Raw genomic sequence first — 6,000 nt, 5'->3', positions numbered from 1 at the left:
GTGGGGTGATGACGTAACCGAGGAAGTGGATGGTGCTTTGGTGGAATTCGCACTTCTCCAGTTTGAGATAAAGATGGTAATCTCGAAGATGTTGGAGCACTGTCTGAACGTGGTGGATATGGAAGGTCAGATCGGGAGAGTAGATGAGGATATCGTCAATGTATATGACGACGAACTGATTGAGGAGATCGCGGAATATTTCATTCATGAAGCCTTGAAAGATGGCGGGTGAGTTGGACAATCCGAAGGGCATCACGAGATATTCGTAGTGCCCTGCAGGGGTGATAAAGGCGGTCTTCCACTCATCACCTTCCCGGATTCGGATGAGGTTGTAGGCACTACGAAGATCTAGCTTGGTGTAAACGGATGCCCCTCGGAGTTGTTCCAGGGCTGCTGGGACCAGAGGAAGAGGATAGCGGAATTTTACTGTAGCTTGGTTGAGGATACGGTAGTCGATGCAAGGGCGCAAGCCTCCATCCTTTTTGCCCACGAAGAAAAAACTCGAAGCGGCAGGGGACACTGATGGTCGAATGAATCCGTGATCGAGAGCCTCTTGGATGTACTCCTTCATGGCCTTCTGCTCCGGGATGGACAGAGGGTAGATCTTACCTCGCGGTATGACCGCCCCAGGCAGCAGGTCGATCGCGCAGTCCCATGGCTGATGTGGAGGTAGGATGGTAGCGTGACGTTTATCGAAGACATCCTGGAACGCCCGGTAGGGAGAGGGGATCTCGGGAGAAGGTTCCACTGGTGGGCTCTCCACGGAGGTGGTGGAGAGCGGAACTGGCGGAGTGGTGGAAGGAACCGGGGTTTTCGTCACGGATGACAGACAACGCTGGAAACAGTCCTGACCCCACCGTAGAACCTCGCCGGTGGACCATTGGATATGCGGCGAATGGGTCTCCAACCAGGGGCGTCCCAGGATGATCTCAGCCGTCGAGCCCTCCAGCACCAGAAAGGATATCTCTTCCCTGTGGAGCCAGCCGATCTCCAACCCCAGGTCGGGGCTACGTTGTCCAACCCGGCCGCGTCCTAGTGGTTGTCCCAGGATGGTTTGGACTTGAAGTTTATGAGGGATGGTTCGTTGCTTGGTTTGTAGCCGGTTTAACGTGGAAAGAGCGATGAAGTTGGCCGCTGATCCGGAGTCGATCAGCGCCTGGACTGAAATGGAACGGTTCAGATAAGTGATAGTGGCCGCAGTGAATTTCAAGGAGGAGATGGGCAATGGTAATTGGACCGTACTCACAGCGGGTCGGGGAGGGCGGACGGGACAGGAGGCGAGCAGATGGCCGGAGGCTCCACAGTATAGACACAGCCCGTTGGTGATGCGACGATTTCTCTCGGACACTGGCAGGTGAGTGGTACCGACTTCCATAGGCTCTGGTGCTGGAGGACTGTGGTGGCGGGGCACTGGGCGAGGAGTTGGAGGTGCAGGGCTGTCGAGCTGGCATGCAGTGCGTCGCTGATCGATGCGAATGGATCGCTGGATGATGCTCTCAATACCGACGTTGTCGTCATAAATCGCGAGCTGGAGGCGGATATCAGGACTTAGACCATGACGGTAGGCGGTGATGAGTGCAGACTCATTCCAACCGAGAGTAGCGGCGAGGGTGCGGAATTGCAGCGCATATGAGGCGACGGACGATCTCCCTTGCCTCAGACGGTACAGCTGATCCTGGACCGAGATGGAATGTGCAGACTGCGAGAACACCTCGGTGAAGTGGCCGGAGAAAAAGGTGAATGTCCGGGTAACTGGACCGCGATTTTTCCAAAGGGCATGAGCCCAATTGAGCGCTCGGCCTCGCAGGAGTGAGATGAAGAAGGCTATTTTCGATCGTTCAGTGGGGAAGGATAACGGGTTCATCTCCATGTAGAGCTCGCACTGCAAGAGGAAGCCGCTGCACTCCTCCTCCTCGCCAGAGAAGGGCGCTGGTTGGGCCATGGGACTGGCAGAGGCAGATGAGGAAGAAGTGGTTACGGTGGATGTGGCGAGTGCTGGAGCGCTGGTCCGGGGAATTGGAGGAGAAGGTGGGTCCGGTGTAGCGCTGGTGCTCGGGGTAGATTGCTGCATAATGTTGGTCTGGTCTTCTGTCACAGACTAGAAGGACACAGATGGATGAGTATAAACCAGGTTTATTGAGACAGGTGATATGGTCAGACAGCTGGTGAGTATATATAGAGAAAGTTCGGTAATGGAGCGGGAAAACAGTCTGATAATTAGGGATGGCTGAGGCGAAACAGACGTTCCGAAGCTTTGCGAGATCCCGAAGCAAAAATGATTCGAAACACTGATCCGAAGCGTGATTCAAAACACCCACAGTCACGTGACAAAGGCTAAATGAAGCTTCTAAGTGTTTCATCAGGTGGAGTGCTCCGCCGAATCAGGGTTTGATTGATAGGTCGGTCGGGAAGGATCGCGTGAGCAAAGTGCGCACAGAATGCCTATTCTTATAGTCTTGTGCTGTTTTATGAAGGCAAAAACCCATATAATGGTTTCGATTTAAGTTAATTGACAAAATATAACGCTAGAGACAATGTTAGTTTATACTTTTTACATCTCATGTTCGGCAAAAGCCTGGCTCGAACTCGAGCACATTAATCGTTCTTTCAAGAACTATGCGCTCTACGATCTACGCCACTGTAGCTGTTCGTGATAGGCCTGTTTTTGCTTAAAACACCCCCCCCCCCCATACATACACACATACATATATATATATATATATATATATATATATATATTGTCTCTAGCGTTATATTTTGCCAATGAACTAAAATCGAAACCATTATATGGCTTTTTGCCTTCATAAAACAGCACAAGACTTTAAGAATAGGCATTCTGTGTGCACAAGATAGACAGATTAATAGAAACAACAGAAGAGAAATTAATATTTTTAAATAAAAATCTATAAGAAAGTGAGACATTGTGGCATGATTTGTTTTATTAATATAAATTTTTCATGACCAAAATAACATTATGCAATGTGAAGAGACAACAGGTTACAAGCATCATATATTTAAAAAATACAATAATAAAAAAAACACATTGTTGTAAAGGTTGTTTCAGATCAACACCTGCAATTGACCACTAGGTGTCACCATGGAGACGGGTGTCGGATTGATTCGAAGCCTCGAAACAATATAGCACATTTGCTTCAACTGTTTCATTGCTTCACAAAGCCTCGATCTGCCCATCACTACTGATAATGTATCTCTTATCTTGAGCAGGTCTGGAAGACGGAGAGCTGGGGCAGCGGACGGATGACCAGAGGAAGACCGGGGACCAGGAGCGGATGAGGAGCAGACAGGACTGAAGCAAGCGGGTAAGTATTCCTTGTAGCAAGTGGTATTGTAGCGGGAGTCTGTAGCCGATGTGTCGACGAGACCAGACGGTGAGTGACTGTGAGGAGTGAGTATATAAAGGGAGGATGATTGGGACGGTGATTGAAGCGGACAGGTGACAGTGATTAGAATGCTGGGGAGCTGGAACGAGTGGGCGGAAAGGTGTCTGGTGCTGACGCAGATGGATCCGTGACAATTATATGCACACGAGATCTGTAATGTATATGTGTTATGTTTATGCCGCAAATATTTTGAGTAATGACATTCGGTGTTGTGCATGTTGACTATATGCAAACTGTCCGCCATTTGGTGAACGCTGTAACACGAGGTGATTTGTGAAATGCGGGTAATTCGATTCAAATTGACTCCAGTTACAAGGTTAAAGTGTTCATTTTGAGTTTAACTTTAATATTGTGTTTGTTTATCAAGTTATGTAAACATTTAATGATCAGATGCATTTTCTCAGTCAAATGTTTCAGACCTACATTCAGCTGATGTAATACTGTGTTTATTCCTGCTGCAGCAGAAAGGAAAATTAATGCTAAATATGTATGTTACATATGTTTATCAGGGTTTTAGCCCTTAAACACTCAATCATTTATAATGATGTTCTATGCATAAAATATTTCTTTGACTCATGTGAGTTGATATACAAGAGTTTTGAAAGCTAAAATGTATTAGTTTTGTGGAAAAAGTGTAAATGTGAGATTTGTGTTTCTTTTGAATAAGATGGAAAAAAAGAAACTGACACTTTTATAAAAAGAATGACAGAGAAAAAAATACGGTAACACTTTACGGTAAGGGTACATGAATTATCATGAATTTATGTATAAATTAATGCATGAATAATGCATTCATTCATGCATTATTTCTCATGAATCATCAGGAACTAACACAAGTTCAACGTTTTTCATTCATGACTTCATTCATGATGAATGAACAACACCTTAATTAAAACATTAACTAAGATATGCACATCATCATGAATAATGATTTATTACGCATGATCATGATGTTTTCTTGGTTCTATGTCTAGGTCAGTGACCTAGTCACCACTTTATTTAAGGGGCCACACACATGATGAAGTCATTAATAGATTAATGCTTAGTTAATGATGACTATTGGACGGACACCATAATAGACTAATCACAGCTCATAGCACACACATTCTGTAAATCAAATACAGAAGTCATCATTAACTAAGCATTATCTATCAATGACTTCATCATGTGTGTGGCCCCTTAAATAAAGTGGTGACTAGGTCCTTTGAAACACTGATGAACAATGTGCTATTGAAAGGTGGCATAACTGTAAACAAAGAAAACATCATGATCATGCGTAATAAATCATAATTCATGATGATGTGCTCGTCTTAGTTAATGTTTTAATTAAGGTGTTGTTCATGTGTAAGTTCCTGATGATTCATGAGATATTAATGCATGAATGAATGCATAATTCATGCATTAACTTATACAAGAATTTTTGATAATTCATGTACCCTTACCGTAAAGTGTTACCAAAAATACTTTAATGCTTTATTAGAAAAACAATGTGTACAAAACATTGAATAAACACATCTGCTGAGTGTCAGGATCCAGACTCGGAAACAGAGGTAAGTGATGAACATAAACTTTTCTTTATTAACAAACAAAGGTAGGTATTCAGGATTTCAGGTGCTTAGAGGTGATCTTCGAGGAGGATACGTGGCAGGAATGCATCCAGGTGAGTAAATCCTCTTCTTAAGGAATAACATAAACGATGCGACAGGACAATTACTTTCCTTTTCCTCTCTTTCAGCTCTACTTCGAGCAGACGGGGTGCAGAAAGGATTCCAGGAGAGTAGATCCCTTTTTAGTGCAGAAAATCGGGAACTAACACAGTTCAGTGATTCTTGCCTTTTCTCTTTACAGAACATCCATAGGTGAACGAGACTCGGGGCAGATTCCAGGACACAGAGAACGAGAATCATGGAGCAGATCCTGGGAACATCAGAACAAGGACAGAGAGGTTAGTCTTTTCAGGTGAGTATACATTACTTTTCAGCTCGTTGGATGACTCGGGGAGAAGCAAGTGGAGACTGGTTAGGGTCTTTTCATGTTGGAGGCTTGACAAGGAGTGAACGTGAACTGGGTGCTTTTGTGCTGGCTGGGAAAGGCGTGCTGAGTGGAAACAGGTGCAGGTGATTAGATGGGGACAGTGATCGCTGCGTGGTGACTTGGGAGGACTCTGATTGGCTCCTGACATTACCCCCCCCCCCCCCCCCCAGAGTCCTAGGAGCAGACTGGGATCAAGAACATCATTCCGAGGTACCCAACTTCTCTCCTCTGGCCCATATCCTTCCCAGTCAATGAGGTACTCGAGTTGACCCCCTCGACGTCGAGAGTCCAAGATAGGGGTGGGCGATATGGAAAAAATATCATATCACGATTTTTTTAGGAAAATCACGATCACGATTTTTTATCACGATTCTTTTTCAAGTTGGTTTTAATATTTTGCAAGTGGCTGCTCATTACAGCCAAACTAATGTCCCTATGTTAAAAACAAAGCCTTAGGTAACAAAAGAAAAAAGAAAGCCACACATTTAGGCCAGTGGCGAAGATAAAAATCTTTGTCATTATTTTCTTTGTTATTAAAAAAATAAGACAAGATAAACATTACACA

The sequence above is a fragment of the Pimephales promelas genome, chromosome 1 (genome assembly GCF_988280905.1).
Source record: "Pimephales promelas chromosome 1, fPimPro1.hap1.1, whole genome shotgun sequence".
NCBI lineage: Eukaryota > Metazoa > Chordata > Actinopteri > Cypriniformes > Leuciscidae > Pimephales > Pimephales promelas.
This window is presented reverse-complemented; position numbering follows the sequence as displayed.